This window comes from Lepidochelys kempii, chromosome 2 (assembly GCF_965140285.1).
Source record: "Lepidochelys kempii isolate rLepKem1 chromosome 2, rLepKem1.hap1, whole genome shotgun sequence".
In the NCBI taxonomy this organism is placed as follows: Eukaryota; Metazoa; Chordata; order Testudines; family Cheloniidae; genus Lepidochelys; species Lepidochelys kempii.
The window spans coordinates 158546963-158557111 of NC_136381.1; the positions used below are offsets into that span (position 1 = coordinate 158546963).

The window sequence follows — 10149 nt, forward strand, 5'->3', positions numbered from 1 at the left end:
ACTATGTTTAAGAAATAATTAAACCAAATGTGGAAGAAATTGATAAGGAACTATTCAAAACGCCTATTGCATAAGACAAAATAGAGAATAATGAACGTGGTATCGAATAAGGCTTGATCCTGTGCCCACTGAAGTCAATGGCAAAGCTGCCTTAGACTTCAATGATACAATGTTTAGACCCATAATGACTTGGGTCTGATGACTTTGCTGTTTTCAAAGCACATAAATATTTATTTTCCCAAAATTAGCTCTTTTATTTCAAAAACTTATCAGGACATTAAATTGCCTACTTTGGCAAAACATCCATTCCTGGTATTTTAAACCCTGATAAAAATCCAATTTTCCCCCTTCATTCTGCTGATTTTTTACTAAATATTGGTAGAAATATTTCACCTACCACAGAATTTTAGCCATTTGAATGGATAATTTAGTATCAAAATTAATTTATGCAGATTAATCAGGCCTTAATAGGGGATAACATGCCTCAAAAAACGTAAGAAATATAGGAATTATCCATTCACTTGGACTGACCAAGACAAATTACATCAATCAAAATGAAAGACGAATCAGGTTCTATTTAGCGGGCACAAGGATAACATAAAAATAAAGTATGTAAATACTCACACAAGTCAGGGGAGAGGAGAAAGAAACCAAAGTGTTATTGTGGGAAAGGAGGGTGTGGAGAAGACCTGAAATTGACTATATGAAACAGAAAACCACCGGAGTTGATTACATATGAATATCAAAGCTGCCTGGCCTAAACATTTTGTCCTTTTGTAATAAAAGAAGAAAGGAGAGCCAGTGAGGCCAAGATCTATGGCATGATTCCAGGAACAATAGAAGGCTTTCTCGAGTGGGACAAGGTCCAGTCATGAATTGGTCTAATGTCATCATGTGGGTGTTAATTTAGATTTCTAAAGACTGATAATAACTCATTTTGCCATCAATAAAGATAACTGTACAAACCTTTCCATATGGCACTATAAGCAGGGTTTCTTAGCTGGTAAAATGTGTGATACATTTGATGTATTATCACTTTTTCTTTTAATCATTGTAATTGATTTTATAATGAAATGTTGTGTACAGACATTCTGGTTTTGTCTACACTCCAAAACTTCTAGTTGTTATCAGAGAAAGTCATTGAGTGACCTTGGCTTTGCAGATGGCAGAGTAGTTTTGGAATCAAGTTGCTGTATGAAGTGTTTCTTTACAGGAAGAGTTACAGCAAGTTATTTGCCAGAGATTAAATTCTGTCAACTTGGCCCTTGCAAGTTTCACTTAAAAATCCATTTACCTCCCATTCCTAGTTAGGTTCATGTTGGGATACTACTAAAGCACTGCTACTAACATGGGTCTTAATAAGAAGTCAAGAAACAGGGCATGTGGGAATCAGTAATACAGATCCTTTGTGGTTCACACTATAACCCGAAACTGTTTGGTTTAAGGCTTTTTTTTTTCTGCACATGCTCCAAGTTTGCCAAAGTGTTTTTTAAACCTTCTAATACTCATTCTAATCCCAAATTTGAAGTTAAACTATGGGAGTGCTAACTCAGATCAGCTGAAACAAAGTCAGCTTCACTGGGATCGCCAATAACCAATCAGCTTCAGTTCATATGCATTTTGTGCCAAAGTACTGAAAGCACTTCAATCTGTTATAGACAAGAGAAAATCAAAGGGCCTCAAAGAGTGATAGCGGAGAGTGAATATTCATTCAGGTAAGCATGGGATGAAATTTGGTTTGAGAAAATAATTTATGTGAAATTGCCAAAGAGCTGATTAAAAATTACTTTGCAGAAAGGACAATTACCAAGAGCTATCGTGATGTTGACAGGGAAACAAGCGGACCGAGTGAATGGAATTCAAAGTATGTACAGTGTTTTTCTTCCCCCCTTCCAACCTATTTTATCTGTGGATGGGGAACTGGGAAGCCCTCACAATGTAAACTTTTAAAAACTGCATTTATTTAAAGGCACATACAAAAGCAAAATGTCTCCATCACTGCAGAATTTTGAAATATAAATAAGATATAATAGAAAAACTTTCTCTCAGTCACAAGATTTAAAAGATGATCACAAACTTATAACCTTAAACTGCAATCAACAAATCTTCATGAGAAAATGTAGATATTGCCTTGAATTTGATTAAAATGGTTAGTGTCTCTTTAATGCACAGTCCCACTTTGTAGGTCTGATGAAAATGTATCAACTCCCAGAGGCATTGAGCCTAACATAGCCACAGTGGCTCCCAGAGCTCCAGCTACTCTTAAGGCAAAGCTCACTCTGCTGTCTGGGGGGATGTAATCTGGACGTAATAGAATACTATTCTAGTTTTGGGAGGCTAATCCTAATGCCAGCCTTGCATCAGGCAAGCACAAGGAACAGATTGTGCCCTACCCTTGCATGAGGGTTTCCCTCTTGATTGAACTGGGGACCTTCAGGATTAAAAGCATGAAGAGCTACACCTTGAGCTAGAGATCCAAGCCTCACTATGTGTGGCTATAGCAGACTTATCTTATATAGATTCAGCACAGAAGAGGTTCTAGAACACATGCTCACCAGCATGTTACACTGGCACAAGGGCATATATAAGGAGGAAGGTTCCTTGTGTCTTCCTCCCCTTGTGCACACATGTAGTGCTGGACATAATACAGCCCTCAGAGTCAGAACAGAAAATTCAGTACACACCTTCTGAATAAATGGTGGCCAAATAGATATACATCTTAATTATGACCTTATGTTTCTTCCAGAAACACATTACACACTTAATGTGTACACATATCTCAACCCTGATAGTTGTTAATGTCACTAAAGTTATAATTAAAGCTTCGTGTCATACTGTGTGGGAGATTAATGTGTAGTGTGTTTCCTAACTGTTGGAGATTGAAGGAAGCTCCTTGTGAAAATATGGAGTCTGTTACTCTCAATGGAAATGTTCTGTGTGGGCAATAGGCTGCAGTTTAAGAGATGTCCCAGAGCAAGGAATTTTCTTGCTTCTTAGGGTATATCTACACTACGAAATTAGGTCGATTTTATAGAAGTCGATCTTTAGAAAGCGATTTTATACAGTCGATTGTGTATGTCCCCACTAAGCGCAGTAGGTTGGCAGACTGTGTCTTCAATACCAAGGCTAGGATCGACTCACGGATTGGTGCACTGTGGGTAGCTATCCCACAGTCCCCGCTGCCCATTGGAATTTTGGCTTAAGCTCCCAATGCCTGATGGGGCAAAAACATTGTTGCAGGTGGTTTTGGGTACATGTCATCAGTCTCCCCTCTCTCTCTCCCTCCCTCCTTGAAAGCAACAGCAAACAATTGTTTTGCACCTTTTTTCCTGGGTTACCCGTGCAGACGCAATAGCACAGCAAGCATGGAGCCCACTCAGCGCTGCTGTTGTGAGCATTGTAAACACCTTGCGCATTATCCTGCAGTATGTGCAGAACCTGGCTAGGAGATGCCAGCACGAGGACAATTGTGAGGAGGACATGGACACAGACATTACTGAAAGCATGGGATGTGGCAATTGGGACATCATGGCATCAGTGGGGCAGGTTGATACAGTGAAACACCGATTCTGGGCCCAGCAAACAAGCACAGACTGGTGGGACTGCATAGTGTTGCAGGTATGGCATGATTCCCAGTAGCTGCGAAACTTTCGCATGCGTAAGGCCACTTTCATGGAACTTTCTGAGTTGCTTTCCCCGACCCTGAAGCACAGGAATACCCAGATGAGACCTGCCCTGACAGTTGAGAAGCGAATGGCGATAGCCCTGTGGAAGCTTGCAATGCTTGACTGCTACGGTCAGTCGGGAATCAATTTGGAGTGGGCAAATCTATCATGGGGGCTGCTGTGATCCAAGTAGCCAAGGCAATCAGTGACCTTCTGCTAGCAAGGGTAGTGACTCTGGGAAATGTGCAGGTCATGGCTTTGCTGCAATGGGGTTCCCTAACTGTGGTGGGGCAATAGACAGAACGCATATCCTTATCTTGGCACCGGACCACCTTGCCAACCAATACGTAAACCGCAAGGGGTACTTCTCAATGGTGCTGCAAGCCCTGGTGGATCACAAGGGCCGTTTCACCGACATCAATGTGGTGAAAGGTGCATGACACTCACATTTTTAGGATCTCTGGGCTCTTCAAACAGTGCAAGAAGGGACTTACTTCCCAGACCAGAAAATTACCGTTGGGGATGTTGAAATGCCAATAGTTATCCTTGGGGACCCAGCCTACCCCTTGCACCCATGGCTCATGAAGCCGTACACAGGCAGCCTGGATAGTAGTAAGGAGCAGTTCAACTATAGGCTGCGCAAGTGCAGAATGGTGGCAGAATGTCACTTTGGATGTTTAAAAGCTCGCTGGCGCTGTTTGCTGACTAGGTTAGACCTCAGCACAACCAATATTCCCATAGTTATTGCTGCTTGCTGTGTGCTCCATAATATCTGTGAGAGTAAGGGGGAGACGTTTATGGTGGGGTGGGAGGTTGAGGCAAATTGCCTGGCGGCCAGTTTTGCACAGCCTGAGACCAGAGCAATTAGAAGAGCACAGCTAGGCGCGCTGCACATCAGAGAGGCTTTGAAAAACAGTTTCATGACTGGCCAGGCTACGGTGTGACATTGTGTGTGTTTCTCCTTGCTGCAAACCCTCCTCCTTTGTTGAATTTACTTCCCTGTAAACCAGTCCTGATTCTTCCCTGTAAACCAGTCCTCCTCCCCCCTTTGACCACAGCTGGCAAAGGAAATAAAGTCCCTATTGTTTTGAATCCATGCATTCTTTATTTATTTTTAAAAAAGGGAGATCACTAACAAGGTAGCCTGGGTGGGGTGGGGCAGGAGGGAAGGACAAGGCCACATTGCTTATTGTAGCCACACTACAAATCAAAGCTGTTTGAATAACGGCTTTGTTACTTGGGCCATCCTCTGGAGTTGAGTGGGTGGGTGCCTGGAGCCTCCCCGCCACGTTCTTGGGCATCTGGGTGAGGAGGATATGGAACTTGGCGAGGAGGGCAGGTGGTTATACAATGGATGCAGTGGCAGTCTGTGCTCTTGTTGCCTTTCCTGCAGCTCCACCAGATGCCTGATCATGTCCATTTGCTCCCCCATTAGCCTCAGCATCTCCTCCTGCGTGTTCTGATCATGCTCACTGAATGCTTTCCTGGCCTCTGTCACTGAATGTGTCCATACATTTAGCTGTGCCCTATCAGTGCAGGAGGACTGCAGGAGCTTGGAAAACATGTCATCGCAAGTGTGTTTTTTTCGCCTTCTGATCTGCGATAATCTCAGGGACAGAGTTAATTCAGGGAGCATAGAAACATTTGCTCCTGCAGGGGAGATAAAAAGGGAGAGTAAAATTTAAGAAGATACATTTCTGAGAACAAAAGAGAGACTCTTTCACAGTGAGTCAAGCAATTCATAGCAGACAGCACATGTGCTTTAGGTACAAGGTCGCATTTTGCCTTTTATATTGAGCACCTGCCAGTATGGTGACACATCACACATGGCTGGGCAACAGAATTTTTCGGTTTTTAGGCAGCCATGGTAAGCCAAAAGGTACATGGGGTTGGCTTCTTCCACCTTCATAACATGTGGGAATGATTTCAAACTGCAGCACTCTCCTTTCCCATAGCAAGCAATGCCAGTTGGGTTTGCTGTTTAAAAGGAGGGGCTGCGGTTTTGGGTTGGATGTGCAGCACACCTCTCCCCCCACCACGTGATCATCTCTGGGATGATCCCTTTTAGCCAAGCACAAACAGCCCAGCATGAATGGGGTCCTTTTACTGTTCCCTTACAAAAATTCCCCTATTTCAACCAGGTGACCATGAATGATATCACTCTCCTGAGGCTGACAGAGAAAGATAAAGACCGAAAGTTGCATGAATGCGACCAAAACCCAGGACCATTCGCTACCATGCCTTGTGCTGCAATGATTCCAGACTACTTGCTACTGGCTTGGTGTGGTAAAGTGTCCTACTGTGGAGGACGAAATAAGGCAGCCTTCCGCAGAAACTTTCTGCAAAGGCTTTCAGAGTACCTCCAGGAGAGCTTCATGGAGATGTCCCTGGAAGATTCCGCTCCATCCCCAGACACATTAAAAGACTTTTCCAGTAACTGTACTGGCCGCGAATGCATCTCAATTGTTCAGGGCAAATGAAACATTAAACACAATTGCTTTTAACCCCTGTAGTGTCATTACAAATGTGCACTCACCAGAAGTACCTTCTCTGCCGTCAGGGTCCGGGAACCTGCCTTGGGAGGGTATTGGCTCCAGGGTGATGAAAAGGTCCTGGCTGCTGAGGAGAACGGATTCTCCGCTTGCCTGCTGCGCATTCTCCTCCTCCTCCTCTTCCTCATCCACAAAATCCTCCTCTGTGTTGCGTGAGACTCCTTTGTCTTGTAGTACACTTGTCTGAGATCCTTAACTTTCACACGGCACTGCTCTATGTCCCTGGTGTAGCCTCTCTCCACCATTCCCTGTGTGATTTTGGCATATATATTAGCATTTCTTCTTTTTGATCAGAGTTCTGCCTGCACAGATTCTTCTCCGCATACAGCAATCAGCAGTATCTCCTGTTCGCTCCATGCTGGAGCTCATTTGCAATTCTGGGACTGCATGGTCACCTGTGCTGCTAAGCTCGCCATGCTGACCAAACAGGAAATGAAATTCAAAAGTTCCCTGGGCTTTTCCTGTGTACCTGGCTAGTGCATCAGGGTTGAAAGTGCTGTCCAGAGTAGTCACATTGGAGCACTCTGGGATGGCTCCCGGAGGCCAATACCATTGAATTGCATAACACTGCATCTGCACTACCCCAAATTCGACCCAAGAAGATGGATTTTAGCACTATTCCCCTCGTCGGGGAGGAGTACAGCAGTTGATTTTAAGAGCCCTTTAGGTCGACGGAACAGGGTTGGTTGTGTAGCCGCATTGCTTATAAAAGCTACCTAACGTGGCTAAATTCAACCTAACCTCATAGTGTAGACGAGGGCTTAGAGTTTGTGTTGGAGGGACTGTCACACATATGCAGCCTTAATCTTTTTTAATTGAGGTTTTTGTTTATGGAAGATATACATGATAGGGAAATCAACCATTTGAAAGAATGGCTATCTGGAGCCAAAGACAAACTAAAGTTTGAAGACTGAAACTTTTAGAGGAGGGGTATCAAATATATGGCCCATAAATAAGGTGTATTTATGTGGCCTGCCTGATAGATCCAGATTGTGCAGAGTCTCAGCTTGCATTTAAAAAAAAGTTTCTGTCCCTCTGTGTTAGAGGAAAGGACAGAAAGACAAAGAAATATATGTGGGCCTATGCTTCCTGTTTCCTTAGATTGGACCCTCCCTGTCCAGCGTCTGTCAACTGGTAGATTTGATTTTCCCATAAAGGGTCCCTTCCACCTCAAATAACAAAGAGTCAGTTGGGATAAGGTGAAAAATAACTAAAGTGTAATGAAGAATTGGTGTACAATGAATAGGCCAAAGAAAAGGAGGGAGTAAACAGTAAAATTATGCAATACAGTGATTCCTCAAAACAAACCCTATAAACAGGTAAGTAAACCCCTCAATAGAAACCTTCTTCTATAGATTAAGCTTCGATTGTTGTCTGGGACCTCAATCCTCCGGCTAGTTGAAAGCCATCGGAGAGGAGCTCCAGGGAGTCCCTTGGTGTTTCTCTGGATCTGAAGAAGAGTAGATGGTATGTCGGGGGACAGCAGCTGCAGATGGATGATGGTAAGTGGGATGTGGCTGTCTGTCCTTCTCTTCTCCTTGCAGGTGATGGCAAATGCACATCCAAGTGGAGGCAGAGCTTTGAAAAGAAAACCCTAGCCCCCTCTACCACTAGGATGGGTAGGTAAGTGCAAGTCAGACCTGTGATAGTCCCTTGCTGTCACTCGGATGGACAGCCTCTGAGCAGTGCTCGGGACAGACTTATCTAACCTTGCCCGGGAAACTCCGTAGAAGGAGCAGGAAACCCCTTCTGGGAAACCCCATGGAAAAGGCAGTAAAAAACCCCAGTTTTATCCAGAAGTTGTTTACCACTTCTGAGGAGAAATAAAAGGTGGGAAAACTGTGATCAGCTGGGTCGCGTGGGCATAAATTCCATTTTGGGAACAAATATGGGTTCCTGAAATTATACAAAACATACAAAATGGACATAACCCAACATCTGTGATGGGGTATACAGATCCCACACTGACTAAGAAGGGATTAATGAGTGTCTGTGGGCCCATTCAAGCCCACCCCATTACACCTGGGTGAGGTATCAAACTTGGAAGGAGGAGTTAAAAGAGGAAAAGCCCATCTCAGTAGAGGCTGATTGGGAGAGGGAGTGGACCTCTTGAGTTAGTCCTGTGAAGGAAGGCCTCTGGGGCCAGAGTCTAACCAGAGATTCCTAAATGTCAGAGCCCCCTTGGGGTAGATACGTCTGGTGTGGGACCTTTTGTTCTCCATAACTAGTGTGGTTTCCCTTATTGGGATCTACGGAACACTCAGCCTGGAAAGAGACTTTAGGAAAAGCCTAGTTGCAGGCCATGGTAGGAAGCAGCCAAGGGATACAGCAGAGGAGCTGACTAAACAGACCTTCTCCATTCATACAGGGTCCCTGGACTGGAGCCCCGACTAGGGTGGTGGTGCAAGGACCCTGGAGCCAAGGACTTGAAAGCCTACAACTCCTGAAGTTGGGCTGAAGCTCTGGTGTGGCGCTGTGTTGTTGGACTCAGTTTATCCCAGAAGGGGTGGGACTAACAGTGACCTGGCCAGAGGGTTGAGCCACAGGATAAGGCAGACAAGCTAAGTGCCAGCGAGGCTGTCAGCATGGGGTGACAAATGAGAAAAGGCTGCTATGGAAGGCTTTGCCTTGAAAGACCTGCCTATGGTGAAGAGACTCTTCCAAACCTCTGCAGAGAGAACCTTACAAATGAGAACCAGCTATAACTGACACAGTGGTATCTGCCCGAGTCGGCAATCAGCCTAAAACAATGAAATGGAGCAAACTCCCCCCTTTGGTATTAATCTTAGTGGAGTAACATCTCTAATGATGACAATTGAGTGTCAACATAAATATTTTCTTGCTGATCATTTTAGCAGATGGAATGGGAGTAGGAGGTGGGAGTGAAGTACACTAGGCTAGGAGTTACTATGGGGAAGGAAATGCAGAGAAAACAACAGATGAAACTCACCATAACAGGGAATGGGGAGAGGTACAGGGAAAGGAGGATGGAGAAGTTAAAAAAACAAAGGGCTGAAATAGCAGTTCCCCAAAAAGGGCAGATATTCCCACTAAGAGCTGAACAAATAATAAATAACTAAACTAAACATTTAGTTACAATATAAAAACCTCATTCTTTTCTTGATCTCTGTGAAAACTTCCGTATATTTCACTGTATATTGTGCGGAGTACTTAGTCCTGAGTTTATAACCTAGTCCACAAACCATGATTAAATATGGAAGTTGTCCCTCTCCTCCAAAATGAGCTTGACACCTCTGATCTAGCACCTGTCATATAAGCATACACATACCAGAGCATCTGATTCCAGCTGGGTGGTAATTTTTTGACAAAATGTTTTTTGGGCTTTTTGGTCAAAAAACACCAATTTGTTGAAACTGAAAGTTTTTGCAGGAAAGGGTTGGTTTTGATGAAACTTTTGTTAGGAAGACAACAAGGAGTCCGCTGGCACGTTAAAGACTAACAGGGCATAAGCTTTCGTGGGTAAAAAACCCACTTCTTCAGATGCATGGAGTGAAAATTACAGATGCAGGCATTATATAATGACACATGATGAGAAGGGAGTTACCTCACAAGTGGAGAACCAGTGTTGACAGGGCCAATTCGATCAGGGTGGATGTAGTCCACTCCCAATAATTGATGAGAAGGTGTCAATTCCAGGAGAAGCAAAGCTACTTTTATAATGAGCCACCACTGCCAGTCCCTATTCAAGCCCAAATTAATGGAGTTAAATTTGCAAATGAATTTTAGTTCTGTAGTTTCTCTTTGAAGTCTGTTTCTGAAGTTTTTTTGTTCAAGGATAGCTACTTTCAAATCTGTTATAGAATGTCCAGGAAGATTGAAGTGTTCTCCTACTGGCTTTTGGGTTTCTCAGGTCTAGGCTGAAATTTCCAGTCAAAAATGAAAGTGAAAGAAACTCCTCCATAGCACAACCA

General features: G+C 43.8%; 1 long non-coding RNA gene across 1 annotated transcript; it reads left to right on the forward strand.

Annotated features, from left to right (window-relative positions):
• The first annotated feature begins 1569 nt into the window (after window positions 1-1569).
• Window positions 1570-6033, forward strand: LOC140905984 (uncharacterized). The gene is made up of 3 exons (XR_012157013.1): window positions 1570-1715; window positions 1795-1864; window positions 5807-6033. It is a non-coding gene; the product is annotated as an uncharacterized LOC140905984 (long non-coding RNA).
• Window positions 6034-10149: the final 4116 nt, after the last annotated feature.